Source organism: Leptidea sinapis, chromosome 3 (assembly GCF_905404315.1).
Source record: "Leptidea sinapis chromosome 3, ilLepSina1.1, whole genome shotgun sequence".
Classification (NCBI taxonomy): Eukaryota; Metazoa; Arthropoda; class Insecta; order Lepidoptera; family Pieridae; genus Leptidea; species Leptidea sinapis.
In genome coordinates, this window is record NC_066267.1 from 16,559,014 (window position 1) to 16,575,231 (window position 16,218).

At 33.5% G+C, this 16,218-nt stretch overlaps 1 protein-coding gene across 1 annotated transcript in view; it reads right to left on the minus strand.

The window, feature by feature from the left end:
- Nucleotides 1-16,218, minus strand: part of LOC126978997 (uncharacterized) — a 262,335-nt gene that overhangs the window by 162,331 nt on the left and 83,786 nt on the right. Inside the window, exon 2 of the mRNA XM_050828140.1 lies at nucleotides 5,359-5,408. The gene's annotated coding sequence lies outside the window, so the exon portion shown is untranslated. The remainder of the gene's footprint in view (nucleotides 1-5,358; nucleotides 5,409-16,218) is intronic.

Here is a 16,218-nt window from a genome sequence, read left to right on the forward strand (position 1 = left end):
CTCGCGATTTGTATGACGCATTGTGTTAGTGTGCATGAATTGCTCAAAATAGAGGTTGGTTATAAAGTCTATTTTTTTTTTCGACGTTTTCACAGGTGTCATAGTCTATCTAGACGTATTAATGATCTAAGTATACATGTATAAATATAGTAATAAGCATGAAGCTACTATTTGGCCATATTATCTCTGGTTTACAAGAGACGGAAGATATGAAGGTGATATTGAAAGGAGAGTGAGTGCGGGAAATTGTGTGAATGGAGCGCTGCATGCCTTTATAAACGGTAAGAATGTGCCAATAGAAGCGCGAATAGCTGTACATAATGGAGTGCTTGTCGCCACGTTAATGTATGGAAGTGAGAGTTGGGTATGGCAGAAGAAGCATAAAAGCAGAATTAACGCAGTTGAGATGCGATTACTGCGTAGTATGTGTGGTGTAAGACTGACTGATAGAATTCCAAATGCTGTAATACGAGCGCGCTGTGGTTTGAAAGAGGATGTTGTGACAAGGACTGAAAAAGGAATGCTTAAGTGGTTTGGACACGTGGAGCGAATGAGTGAAGAAAGAATGACGCATCAAATATATAAGGCAAGTGTGTGTGGGCAAGCCGGTCGCGGGAGACCTCGTAGAACATTCGTCGATCAAATTGGGGACGTTTTTAGAAAAGGAGAGGTCCGAAGCACCCGCAACCGGCGAGCATGTATGAAAAGAGTAATGAATGTAGAGGAAGCGCATGAGGTTTGTAAGGATAGAAGCAAATGGCATGCTATTGTCTCTGCCTACCCTGACGGGAACAAGGCGTGAGTATGTGTGTGTGTGTGCGTGTGTGTATTATCACTGGTCTTCGCTGGAACCTGAGATAATTCCCCCCCTTAAATGCCCCCTCCCGTTCCCCTTTCACCCCCTCGCGATCGTCTTTTTTTATCAGTACGGCTTGCAGTTTCATTACCGTTAGGTACATGTCGTGATATTTGCATGCCATCACTGCTATGGTTTTGAAATTTTCATAGTTACTTTTTGACTTTTATTGTTAATAGTTCTGTAATTTCTGTTGTTCTGTGTCGCTACAAAAGTACTGCTAGAAAATACTTTTTTTACCTAACCCAGAATCTTTCATTCATTTTTTATCATTATAATAATCAGCATCACATCACAACACCTTTACATCAATCCGTAATACTGAAAATCGTAAAAATATTTATTTATTCTACTAATATTTTCCCATTCTTGGAGTGCGTCCGTGCAGAATGGGATGTCGCTATGCCAACTTAATGGCTGACAGGCTTGCCCTGCATGTTTCAGTATGACAACTCTCTTTGTTAATGATTATTCTCATATTAAACATTTTTTTTGAGACAAAACCTGCGAATTCAACGGGCAACTAGAAGTTAATAATAATATCCTAGTGATGCTTGTTTTGCTCACCGAAACAAAGCGACGATGTGACGTCATCCACGTCAGGCCCAGAAATATAAGACCCGATAAGTCATTCTTATCGCTTTATATTGGGACGCGTGAATTGCAATTTCCATACAAACTTCTATCGCTGGTAAGCTATACGTCCTCCCATTCACAGACAGCGTGTACGGATAAGGTGAGTCACCGTCGATAAGTTTATTGGGACAGAAAAGTCAACGATAGTTATGATTTTTATCTCAAGTAGGCCACAACCGGAGATAGACTGAATATTGGGAACGGCCGTAAGAAAATTGACAGTTAAAAGACAACTGTGAACACGTTGAAAAGAAATATCCAATTTATTAGTTTCCGTTTGTCGTTGGTTACAGTTTAAATAAAAAAAAAAAAGAAAAAAATACTTGATATATTGTTACACACTTCATTCTCACTGTGAAAGGTAGTTTATTTATTTAAAGCAACGCTCATAGAATAATACATTTTTCATCGGAGTCACTTTCAGATTTTCGTTTACCAACCTTCTGAAGCGTGCCATCAATCATTGAGCGAATAGCACTGAAAATACGATGAAATAACCGCAAAAAGTCACTTCACTGTCAATCCAACTAAATAAAGTTGTTTCGGATTTAACGAAATGGCCGGTTGCCAAAATTTTACCAGACGCAAGGATAGTACAGTTGTGTAGAAAAGATCTAAATAGACCCGTCCTCGATACAGGGACATTTCACTGAATTGTCCCCACAAAGCTTTGAGCTTTGAATCCACTTGTTGTTGAGTCTTCTGCAGTTATTCAATTTACTTTCCCTTGATATTAATTGCTTTAATCTCAAAATAATGAAATTCCATTCTCTAGCTCTATTTCTTTAGCGTTTGAAGTTTATTAAGGCTTATCAATAAGTAAAAACAGCTAGTCATTATAATAGCTTCATAAGATACATAATAGCTTTAAGGGTAAATGTATACACTTTTATAATAAAGTCCCAGCCACTGTTCAGGTATTATCTATAAATAAATTTAAATATTTTATTAAAAATGGCTCCGTCGTAAATCCTAATACTACACAGCTGAATATCAAAGTGATCCGACAGCCTGGGACGAGATTATGATTATTTTGTAGCAATATCAATGACAGTACAATGTTGCAAATTTGATTAATAAGAGCGAAAAAAAATGCTGGGAGAGTTTCTTGCGCCGCTTCTTCTCTCTCAGAGCGCCATTTGTTCCCGAAGCGGTGGTATTGTATGTTAATTACAAATAACATCAAATACAATTCTAAAGGAATGAATTTTGATCAAATTAATGCCTTCTATGCCTTTTAAATACATGAGTTTAAAAAAATTTAACCCCGCACTAGTTCTAATAAACTTACTGGTTCAGTTTCTTCTTCGGGTAAAGTTTGTTATTGTTATAGCCTGAATTTTGTTAGTATATATGTAAAACCTTATGATTCATTAGTATAATTTTTAAACAATTAATTAAACTTACACGTTATATCCATCTACTTAAAAATATGACGATATTTAATACATACATTTAAATAGACAAATAAATATAAAAATTTAGTCAAATATATTTTAGTAAGATTACCATGTATATATTATTAGTATTAATAATATTATGTATACATAAATTATTTTTGAAAATATAATTAAGTAGATTAATACTAAGATATTAGAATCTACACAATTCTTGTTTTTTTGTCATTTACTAAATGCATGCCTTATAGATTTATTTTGGTTTGTAGATCTATCATAACAATATATTATGTGTCTAGTAGGTATTTTTTGAGAGAATACTTTTATTTTTTATGAAGGTTCTGTTTTATCGATTCTATTATATAATTTGGGACCAAGGTAGAAAGAAAATGGTTGATCAAAAGTTGTGCTACATAATGCGAACCTCATTTGTATATTTCGCATACTCGTTTTTTTATTATTGGAATTGCCTGTGATAATTTATGTTGATGTAAAATAATGGTCTTTATATAAAGTTGTTGGTCTTTATATAGTTGTTTGGTAGAAAATCTATCTTTGAAATTTTCAACTTTTATTATTGATCTTTGAACACGTTCAAACTTAAATAAATAGGATTGGTGTGCTGGACCCTACACAATTATTTCGTACGTTACCACAAATTTCCAAAGGATAATGGCACCCTAGGAATACCCATAGGGGTATGATGTTTTTATTGTGGTTTGGTTTTCGAAGAGTCGAATATTTTGAAATATGCAAATAAGTCTACGTATTCTATTGCTATGTATATTTTTATAGTTAACCATCATCACATACACGAGTGTGTATTTATTTCAATATGTTTATTCCAGTAGAGTTACTGGAATAAACATATTGAAATTATTATCTTCATAGAATAATACTCCTGTATATAGTTTCATGAAGAATTTATTCAAAATATGATACTAAATCACTTAAAAATTTTAAAACTCAGTCGAAAGATGAACATGCGCTGTTTTTTAACGAAATATATATATAATTCTTTTACTAACTTGACTTAAGCGAGTCGTATGCATAACATAATGTGTTTATAGTCATAGTTGAGGCATACTTTATGTTTATTTCTATTGAGTAATAAGCCCAACTTTACCCTTTTTTGTTAATATAAGTTCTATTTTATGTATCAACAAAAAAAATTTCACCGTGCACGCCCCATAATGACTTTTGAAAGCTAGGGTTTTAACGTACTCTTCACGGCAGAAAAAGATGCGGCTATGTTATCTGACTAAACAATATTGTGCTCAAAGAAACTTCCCACTAGTAAAACTTTAATGTTCCTTCCCACTATAAAATACTTATTAATATAAAAATCATTTCTGTAAGCGTCTGTACTTATTAACAAAAGGTTAACATTTTCATTGAGTTGGTGTACTTACAATACTGGGTACTAGACAGGAGTGCGGTCAAACTAAAACTAGGTTAATTACTTTTTAAATAGAAGCCAAAGAACAGATAATAGCGGGGTCTTTGTAAATCATGATACAATTATTATACCTTCTTCGACCAGTTACCGCTAAACTTTCTGCAATTTAAAAGACGTGTTACTTACATAATTATTATAAAATAGAGAAAAGTTTCTATCTAATAATACTCAAATTCACATTCAAATATTTTAATTCAAAATAGGATGTGACATCACTTATTGAAAGTCAAAAAACTACCACCCATTCCAAAATGAATGCCTCAGGCCTGAGAAGAACGGGCGCAACAAACTCAGGGGGCTTTTTTTCATCACAAAAATATGTTTACAAAGTAACATTGTACAGTTAAACTTATTATTTAATAGCCTGAGGGCGGTGGCTCCATTCCCAATCTGTGGTATCATTAAGAAAGTCATTTATGTTTTAGTTACCTTTACCACACAAACGTTTTTTAACAATCCTTTTGAATAACGTTATATTTTTGTTTTGAAAATTTTCAGGGATCCTGTTGTAAAAGCATATACATCGCCCCACAAAAGACTTGCTAACTCGACTTAGCCGAGTAGTAGGCATTATAAGCTTATGTCTGTTCCTGGTGTTAACATTATGGTTATGACAGTTTCTACCAAATTCACTTATGTGCCTATGATCATACATTTATTATCCTTACGATTATCCTTACGTAACATAGGCAAACAATAGAATTCAAAAAGTTGATGTGAGTATAAGGTAACTCCTCTCAGTATGGGGGTACCACAAGGGTCTTTTGTTGGACCGTTCCTCTTCCTTAAGTTCTCACCACTAGATGGTGATGATGTAGAATATAGGAATTGGGTACTGCTTTATGAAACTTGGTATCTAAGCCGCGTAAGTATATAAAAAAATTATAAAATTAAAAGTGTTTTACTTCAAGCATACCGTATTGACTATTTTTTTTTAAATAATATATTTGAAGCTGGTAATATTGTTGTATTTTTTAATTTAGAATCTAGAAATATGTGCAGTTACTTACTTAGTGTAGCATTGCTCTTGTTAAATCATTTTCCCAGTCTCCAGTTGTACCTGAAAAAAAAAACAGTGAGGTATGTATTAACATAAGATAATTTATACGTCTAGATAGAGTCTCTTGCTGTTAGACAACCGATAAAAACAGGCCAGGAATATTAGTTTAGTTTCGGTTACAAGCTACGTCATACACTCGCGAAGTGTATGACACTTTGTGTTTGTGTGCGTGAATTGCTCAAAATAGAGGTTAGTTCTTAAGTCTATTTTTTTTCGACTTTTTCATAGCTATCATAGTCATATCCTAGTCTAGACGTATAAATGATCTAAGGTATAAAAGAACAACTATTCTCCTTTTCCAAAAATTCAATAGCATTTGCCTCTTTAGGAACCTAGTCGTGATAAACATACATTTTATACATTTAAAAACACAAATAAACATGTGGACACAGTTGTTTTTTATTATTGTCTAAGTACAGCCAACAGCCAATTCCACTCAAAACAACCGGACAAGTGCATGTCGGTCTCGCCCACCCCGGGTTCCGTACATATTATAAGAAATCTACCTTATAAAAAAGGAAAAAGTTTTTTTTTCATTCTTCGTTATAAGTTATTACCAGTGGGAGGCTCCTTTGCACAGGATGCCGGCTAGATTAAGGGAGCATATTACGGCGCCTTTTTCTGCCGTAAAGCAGTAATGTGTAAGCATTATTGTGTTTCGGTCTGAAGGGCGTCGTAGCTACTAAAATTTCTGGGCAATTGTGATTTTTCAAGAATACTAAGCGGCACTGCATTGTAATGGGCAGGGCGTATCAATTAACAACAGCTGAAAGTCCTGCTTATCTTAACACTTATGTCTATTTAAGCTTGGACAGAAGACAGAAAGAAGCGTCCTGGAAACACCGCACAGCTTTTAAGAAAAAAAATGTCTCACGAAAGGTATCAATTATATTATTATGACGTCAGAAGGTATTCGAAACTCAGTTTTTCAACTTTAGTGGATAAAAAAGTGTCATACAAATAACAATAGTCAATGAACTAAATAAACAAAGTGTGGAATGATAACAGTGCAAAATATAACTTATTTATTATGAAAAAGATTACATGTGTATGAACACACACTTTAGGTAGGAGAGGACATAGGGTAAATTTCATTAAGATTTTCTGAAGAAATTCGATAGTGAATTTTATGTGGCCGTCACGGGTAGAATATATAGCCTTTCCATTAGCCATTAGCCAGTTTCAAAGACGTTATTGAGTTATAAAAGGACATGACAGACAGACACAGACACACAATCTTCATAAGTCGTAGAATTGGTGTTTATTAATTACCAAATTTTCGCCATGCGCTGAGATTATGTCCTGATGTTTGTTTCCAGTGAACTTCTAACCTAATTTTAATGGGGATTACTTCATGAAGTCCAGTTTAGTTCAACTTGAGAGATAGGATAGTTTTTATTTCGATTTGGAACTTTTAATAATTTTTATTTCCAATATTTGTTTTGTATGCACATATTTTCTATGAGAGAATATATTGACGCATGGTTTGATAGTTCTGCTCTGAAATTTCATAATAACAACAGGGAGCATATTTTACGAAGTAATTCTTGATGTTATGAAATATTATTGACAAATTTATAAAAAAACAGTATTTTATTTATTATGTACAGAACAACTTCTGTCGGGTCAGTTAGTAAGTAATATAAATGCGGACGATGACTGATAAGCTAATGGTATCCTTTATCTCATTACTTCCACTCAGCCTTATTAATCCTGTGTCCTGGCCCATACTAAGATGGCTTTGATGTGATCCTATACTAATTAATTAATGGATTCGTGTCTATTAATGGTCAACCCACAATGAAAAGAAGTTCACAAAAGTAAAGTGAAGACTTTACTTTTGTGAACGTCGTGATTAAAGTAAACCAAACAGCTAAACCAATCATATCGACACCTTAGTTTTTTTTAATTTATTTATAGAAATACATTTTTACAAAATGAATCAAAGAATATACATTGTAGAAACCACAGAGGTTTGACCTCAATGCATTATCTTAGTTTACGCCTTATGTTAGTTTTCAACAAAATAAATTGAATGTAAACTTAACAATAAATTCTGAACCTACATTTATATTTATAGAAAATAACAACCGGTTACAAGTACATTACTTACATACTTATACCTACAAGAAATCAACTACAGATAATATGTACCTTACTTATATTTATTTCAACATGGAAACCATCTATCATCACCAAAAAACAGATATTTCAAACAGTTCCAAGGCATCCCATAACCATCTTGTTAATTACAAATGCAATCAAATATTACTTAGGAAATATTCCTTTAGTTTATTTTTAATACTTGTATGTAGTATTGTGTATTTACAGAGTTCCTGTATCGGTAATGTTTTGCAGTATTTAAATATACCTAGTTCATTGTTGTCATATTTTTTCTTAATAGAACTTGAGACAATTGTTTTTAAAATTCTTTAGTTGTAGTTTATATATATTATTAAAATAGGTATTTTAAGTACGACCATAACTACTAAGACCGTATTGTATATAAGTTTGTGCGAAGCTGTTATATAACATAAATTTTATTTTGAAAGGAACACGATAACTTAAGATAGTTATATTTGAGAGAAATTGCCTTCACTTGGTACATACGCGATCGATGTGTTGACTCCACTTAAATTTGCAGTCAATAGTTAACCCTAGTTCCAAAGTATAACAAGTGCAAAATTCAGTAAGTTTTAGATAAATGTGAGAAATCTTTCTAAAACGATAACCCACCATTACCACAGCGAAACAAGTCGATAAGAGAACCCAGTTTAGGTGTTACCTCCGATATTTCTTCATAAGCCTAGAATATTTGCATTTCATACAGTACCAAATCGAGTTGTTTTTTTTGGAACCCTTTTACTGACATATTACTCTTTCGAACCGAGGTATCAATATCAAATATTTTGAAGCGAAACTTTATGTGATCTGGACGGACTTGACTTCAAAAAGAATTCTAAAGAAATTAATTTTGAGAAAATAAATGCCTTCTAAGCGAACAAAGTTCAGAAGGTATATATACTACACAACTAGAACTGAAAACAAAATTTTATTAATAGTGCGGAACTCAAACCCGACCTCTCGCGTTCTGTGCGAGCTCTCTTTCCAATTGAGCCAACCGTTCGAGTGACGTATCGTTGATAAAATCTTGTATGCTTTGTTCAAGTCTCAGGTATAATAAATTTGTGAGGATTACTTTAAAAAACATAACAAATTGTTTAGAAGGTATACATTAAAGAAAATGTTTGTGCTTTAACATTCGAAAACTTAACTTAACATTTAACTTATAAATTCAAATAATTTTTAGTATAAATATTATGATTTTAATTAAATTATTAAACGTCAGGGACGGATAAGGTATATTCTATCCTAAAATTTTATGCGTTCTCAAGGGAGACACGAATTTATCGCGGATGAAAGCGAGGGTAGAAGCGAATAGTGTCTTAGTACAGATAAACAGCCATAAATATAAAAATAACGATAATGTAAATAAAGATAAGTTAATACGACCTGAGATTAATATACTATTATTGTTGCTGACATCAATCAAGTGGAAGTAAACATGTACAAACTTTTTTTTATGAAAAAAAGGGATGAGACGAGCAGGATGTTCAGTTGATTGTAATTGATATCCATCACAATGCAGCGCCGCTCAAGATTATTGAAACACCCAAAAATTCTGAGCGGCACTACAACTGCGCTCGCCACCATGACACATAAGATGTCAAGTCTCATTGGCCCAGTAATTTCACTAGCTACGCCTAGCCCTTCAGCACGAAACACAGTAATGCTTAGTGAAATTACTGGGCAAATGAGACTTAACATCTCAAGTTGAAGAGGGTAGTTGTAGTGCCGAATTTTCGGAGTTTTTAAGAATCTTGAGCGGCATTGCATTGTAATGGGCAGGGCGTATCAATTACCACCAGCTGAACGTCTTGTTCGTCTCGTCCCTTATTTTCATAAAAAAATGCTCACACATTACTGGTTCACGGCATAAAAAGGCGCCGTTGTGTTACCCATAATCTAGCCGGCATCCTGTGCCAAGGAGCCTCCCAAAAAAATTAAGGTAAAAGCCGACAATTAACCTGCAACGACCAAGTATATAAATGTGACTTATAAAATATAAGAATAGATTAAAATAAAATAGACTAAAATGAACACCAGGCCAGTTTCTTTTAACGAACTTCTAAAAATAAACGCAAGACAATAAAAAACAGCACAATATTTTAAGTATATAAGAATCACAATTATTTTAAATGCAGCAAAATATAAAGGTGCTTTTCTTGTACCAGAGAGCGAAGAAACAAGCTCCTGGATTATAAAATTGGAACAACGAGTCTTATTAGTGAAACTGTTATTACTCAGATTAAAAGTTATGTTTAATAATTTCAAATAAGACAGGCATTTTACTGCGAACATCATTGTCTTTAAATGTATTTTAATAAACTTTAAACTTGTTCATACTGCTCTCGGAATACAATTTTGTGAAATTATTATGGAATAAAATATATTTAAATTTGGATTATTCTTTATTTAACGTTTATGTTCGATTTTATTGATGTTTCAAGTTCAAAATACTTCTGCTACAACTATTTTGGGATAAAATGTAGCATAGACTGCATCCGTATAAAATTGTAATAATATATTCTAATAAAAAACTGATAGTTTGGCTGTGATAATGTAACGATGACAGGCAGAGACAAATTTATAATGAATTTTTTTACAGATCCATTTAAAATTATCTCTCCCGATCCGTTTTAGTTGGAATATTTTATTTATTTATTTATTTTATTCAGAAACAAACAGTCATTTATAACTATATGAGCTGAGAAACATTTAGTAAAATATAGACCTACAGTTTCCTAGATTTTTAAAAACTACATCATTAATTATTTTATATAAAACAAATTCTTAATTATAGACATAAGTTTTGAAGAGTTACATACTATCTACATTATTAACCTACAATTTTTTTTTTTTTTTTTTAATCTATTTGATAGTTTTATTTAAAGCAAACAATATTAACATAAGTATTGAAGAGTTTCCTTTTTCCTACATTTTACAAACTACATTATTAATTATTTTATATAACACAAATACTTATTTATACATATACATTTTGAGGAGTTACACACTACTTCAATTTTAATAACTACTTAATTAATTATTTTTTTTAAAGCAAACAATATTAACATAACTTTGAAGAGCAACATACCTACATTATAGACCTACCGTTTCTTACATTTGTAATACTACGTCATTAATTAATTGATATAAAACAAATACGTACTTAATATAAACATCATTTTTGAAAACCATCATATCTATTTAAAATAACTTGATTACTTTTTATCAGAAAGATACTCCAAAGCAGATTCTTTCAAACTGCTTAGGGATTCACTAAATAAATCTATGTGTAATAACTTATCATTGTACAACCTGCAAGCACGTCTTATGAATGCGTTTTCCGCGTAGTTTGTACGACTACGAGGTATTAGAAAAAGAGGCTTGCTCCGGCAAGTTCGTTCGCGACGTTGAGGTACTCTAAATGACAGTGAGTGCAATAATGGTGGGGAATCGATAATATTATTTATAATTTTAAAAATAATTGATATATCAGTACAATTTCGACGGCAACTTAATGAGCATATTTCATGCCTTTTCAGTGATGTGTCATAATCCATATATAAGTGACCTGTACGATAATCGAGAGCTCTTAAAATTTTTTTCTGGACCCTTTCTATTTTATTTGCATAGATATTAAAAAATGGATTCCAAACAGAACTAGCAAACTCGAGATGACTGCGAACATAACTATTAAACAGCACCTTGTACGTTAAAGCTCTCTTAAAGGGCTTTCCTACCCGAAGTATGAAACCTAATTGTTTAAAACCTTTATTTATAATGCTATCTATATGAGGTACAAAAGTGACTTTAGAATCCATAATTACACCTAGATCACGAATTTGATCAACGCGGGCTAGTTCTTTTTGAAAAAGTTTGTATTGAAATTGTATAGGTTCTCTTTTTCTGCTATAACTTATAACAAAACACTTGTCGGTATTCAAAAATAGGTTATTTTGATTACAAAATGTCTCGAAATTACTTAAATCACTCTGTAAGGTATCACAGTCACCAATATCGCGGATGACTTTAAAAAATTTTGTGTCATCGGCATATAACAGTAAATTGGAACGGCTTACACTTTCTATGACATCATTAAGGTATAATATAAATAACAACGGTCCTAAATGTGACCCTTGTGGAACGCCAGAAGTAATGAGTCTGTACTGAGAGGTATACCCATCCACTGCAACTGCCTGCGACCGGTTTTCAATGTACGACTTTATCCAGCGAAAAAGATCCCCGTGTATACCAAGTTGCCAAAGTTTCAAGAGGAGGCGTTCATGAGAAATTTTATCGAATGCTTTGGCAAAATCAGTGTACACGGCATCCACCTGGTAATTATTATCTAAGGCTTCCAAAATAATTTCAGATAAAAGATTTGTTTCAACACTGCGACCTTTTACAAAACCATGTTGATATATACTAATATGACGACGTACAGCGGCAGACAGCTGGTCGGTGACAATCTTCTCTAATATCTTGCCTAATTGGCATAGTTTGGAGATGGGCCGATACTTCTCAATGTCACAGCTGATTTCTCCTTTCGGTATCGGAGTAACAAGCGCACGTTTCCAAATAGAGGGCACACAACCTTCACGAAGAGACTTCTCAAATAGTAAAGTGATAGGAACAGATAACTCGTGAGAACATTTGTTTATGATAACTGGATGAATACAATCAGGACCGGCTCCCTTATTTATGTTGATTGACTTAAGATATTTATGCACAAGGTCTTTAGTTAAAATTATGGTATTCATGTCAAAAACTGTATTTTTTACTGGTGGAAGATTGTGCAGCTCAATGGTACCAGCTTTTTCAAATACAGAGTGGAAGTGTTCGTTAAACATGTCGCATATCTGGGTGCCAGTTGAAGCCGATACACCTTTATAATACATAACTTGTGGAAGACCACTCCTTGCGGAGATTGTCTTCATATAAGACCAAAAGAACTTTGGGTTAGACGTAATTTTATTTTCTGTGGAGATTATGTAATTTTTATAGCATATACGTTCTAATTTATCAATTCTTTTTCTTATGTATCTAAAACTGTCGTAATCTAATGGGTTGCCATATGTCTTCCATAGTTTATGGTACTTTTTCTTTTCATTCAGTAATCTTATGAGGGGTTTTGTATACCAGGGAGGCTAATTTGAATATGTGCGTAGAGGGCGCGCATATTCAAACGATTTAGAATTTCATAAAAAATTAAAATACACTCCTCCAATGATCGTCTTGAAAATAGCAAAAACCAATCAATCTTAGACAGCTCGTTATTAATTTCAGCAAAATTCGAGTCGAAAAAACAATGTTTAAGAATACGCGCGGGTATAAGAGAGAGTGGGTGAATTAAGTTTAACTCAATTTGTAACGCTTTATGATGTACCACTTCGTTTACAATAGGACAGTCGCTGGTGAGAACATTGCAATTTCTATTACATAAAATAAGGTCTAACAGCCGCTGATTTGAATTAAAACTAGTATTAAATTGTTGTAGGCCAGTAAAACATAGAAACTCATTTAGTGGCTCCACCCTCGAGTCGTTGTCAAGACGCATATTATGATTATCCGTGCTAGACCACTGAGCATGTGTTACGTTAAAGTCACCTGTTATAAGAAAAATATCATTAGAATATTCTGTAATTAATTGAGTACAAATTTCAAAGAAGTTTAAAAGTGTATCTTTGTACAGAGGCCCATGCGGAATGTAAACACAATTTTAGGTAATTTATCTACACCCATGCTTAAATCTAAATTCTGATCAAAATCCTCTATTAAATATTTTAAAACAGCTTATTGCCAACATTAAAACACCCAATGTCCTAATAACCATTACATCATCCAAACGAGTGTTGTAATAAAATTCAGTACAACATTACATCATCCGTTTTCATAATAACACTCCTTTGGAAGATATTATGGTTACTAGGACTGGCTTTTTTAATGTTAGCAGTAAGCTAACTGTTTCCGAATCTTTTATAGAGGATTCATAATATTATGGGTGTAGATATAGTCTTGTATGCAACTGTTGAAAATTAGGTATTAAAACACTCTTGTGATACTATTATCACAACCACATTACATCCTTATATACATTATACCCCTTATTATAGAACAGTTGGATCTTAGATGAGTTCTGTGTAGTAGATCTGACCAGTGCCACAATACAGTAATTCAACAGTATTTTTTACTTACGCACTTATATTTTATTTACGCACGTCCACATGGATACGATTAAAACGGCCGCTAAGTAATCTTGGGGATACAAAACTATTTAGTGCTACGCCGTAGTCCGCCGAGACTGGTCGCATTCCGTGTTAAGTTAGCAACGCCGCGCCGCCCATATCGTCAATATTTTGTTATTTTATTTTTAATGAAAATAACTGACGAGTCGTCTCGCAGTGCTCGTGCAGGGCGTTCAGCTGATGCTAATTGATACGCCCAACCAATTTCAAAGCAATGCCGCTCAGGATTCTTGAAAAACCCAAAAACTCTCAAACGCTCGTCACCCTGAGACATAAGATGTTAAGTCTCATTTACCCAGTAATTTTTCTAGCTACGGTGCCCTTTAGACCGAAATAAAGTAATGTTTACACATTACTGCTTCGCGGCGGAAATAGGTGCCGTTGTGGTACCCATAATCGAGCTGGGTAGGGCATATCAATTATGTGTCCTGCTCGTCTCGTCCCTTATTTTAATAAAAAAAAAAAAATTCACATAATGCTCCTCTGTTGGTATTAACATAAAAAATCAAAGTTTCTAAGATGTGAAAAGGTATTGCACCATTGTTCGTGAAGTTCACGTACTGGGTAAGTAAGCAACGAAAGTCGCATTACCAACTTCGTTAAATATTAAAAGTCGGGGACAAAATAAAGTGAAAAATTGATGGAAATTTATTAGAGAAGGCGAGCTTTGATTAAAACTTCGCCCAAAGTTTAAGTATGCTATCAGAGAACCAAAATATACTTGCCATCTACTAAATGGGTAATTTTGTGTTACGTAATGCTTAGGGCAGATTTTATTTTATCAATCATTCGTTACGCTACGAACGGATGCTATAATCAAATAAAATCAAATAAGTTTTCTACTTTTTCCGACATTTTCATTTATTTCAACTATCGTCTTTGTTATACAAATTAAATCATCTCTAATCTTAGTTGGAGAATAAGGGACGAGACGAGCAGGACGTTCATCTAATGGTAATTGATACGCCCTGCCCACTAAAATTCTAACCGACACCACAATTGCGCTCGTCTCTTTGAGACACAAGATGTTATGTCTCAAATGCCCAGCTACGGCGCCCTTCAGACTGAAACACAATAATGCTTACACATTACTGCTTCACGGCAGAAATAGGCGCCGTTGTGGTATCCATAATCTAGCCGGCATCCTGTGCAAAGGAGCCTCTCGCTGGTAAAATGGTAAGTCTTGTTCAACTCTCAGTTCAATTGTACAATTCTGAGTTAAATTCAATCAGATTTGAAAGAGCGACATCGCAAATCACGCATATGTGCAATACGCATGCATTGTCCGTTACAAAGAGCAACAGCGAAGGAAAATTAAGTACAGGTACAGTACTTCTTCTCTTTCATTCTGGTCCATGCGTCAACTCGTGAACAGGTGCTGCTTGTGGTCGACCTTTTATAGTTTAAAAAATCATTGTATTTGTGGGATGTGATTACTAAGTGTGACAGTAAGCATGCTTAAACCAACAATGAGTTCAAGCTCTAAAGGTTGATGCATCTAATATACGATAATTTTTAGTACTTTTTATGAAGTAATTAATATTATTTAAACACCACTCATATATTGGATGCAGCACCATTGTAAAATACTCTATTTGATTGAATAGACTGGCTTTTGAGTTTCTTATCTGCTCTTCTCACGAGCTCAACTTTTTACGAATATATAGTAAATTCAGTAATTCAAAAAAAAAATTCGTAGTGATGATTCAAAGGCACTTAGTTTAAGCCTAATTGAATAAAGTTTATTTGACTTTGACTTCACTCCTCGGGCTACAAATACGCTTTCTCTTTCTTTCCATAGCTTTCTTTCACCATTCCTCGTTATATTGGGACCCGGTTTTAATCGAGGCACATTCTACGCGCTACGGACGCGTACGCCTGAACTACTCCACGCATCACTGCAGTTGTGCTGTGACGGGTTAAACTACTTTTGTAAAGAAAACTATTTAGGACACCTTAATCTGTGGATATTGAGTTATAATGAGAAGTGATGAAGCCTTAAATATTGATTTCAAAGAGTGACAATGACTTTCCGGGGCCTAAAGTTTTTCTCATTAAGGCATATTTTTGCGAAGTGGTGGTAAATGGAAAATAATATTACTTTGACATATTTTATGTAATTTTTTTGACCTACATGAATAAATAAATTTGATTGAATTTGTGAAATCTTATATTGATTTTGAAATATATGTTCCTCCTTGCATTGCTCGAATATACTGGTCCAGTTTTATTGCTGGTTACAATGCGTTAATAGTATTGATCTTTCAGGTCTAAGAGCTTCAAAGTTACAGAAACACACAATAGTCCTCTATAGATATTCCTGTTCAATGAATAACCTATTCGTACATACAGCCGTTATTCATAATATGAATTATTAATTAATATGAAATATTCAGGAGACCCGAACGTGTATTCAGCCTAATTATTCACATTCAGTT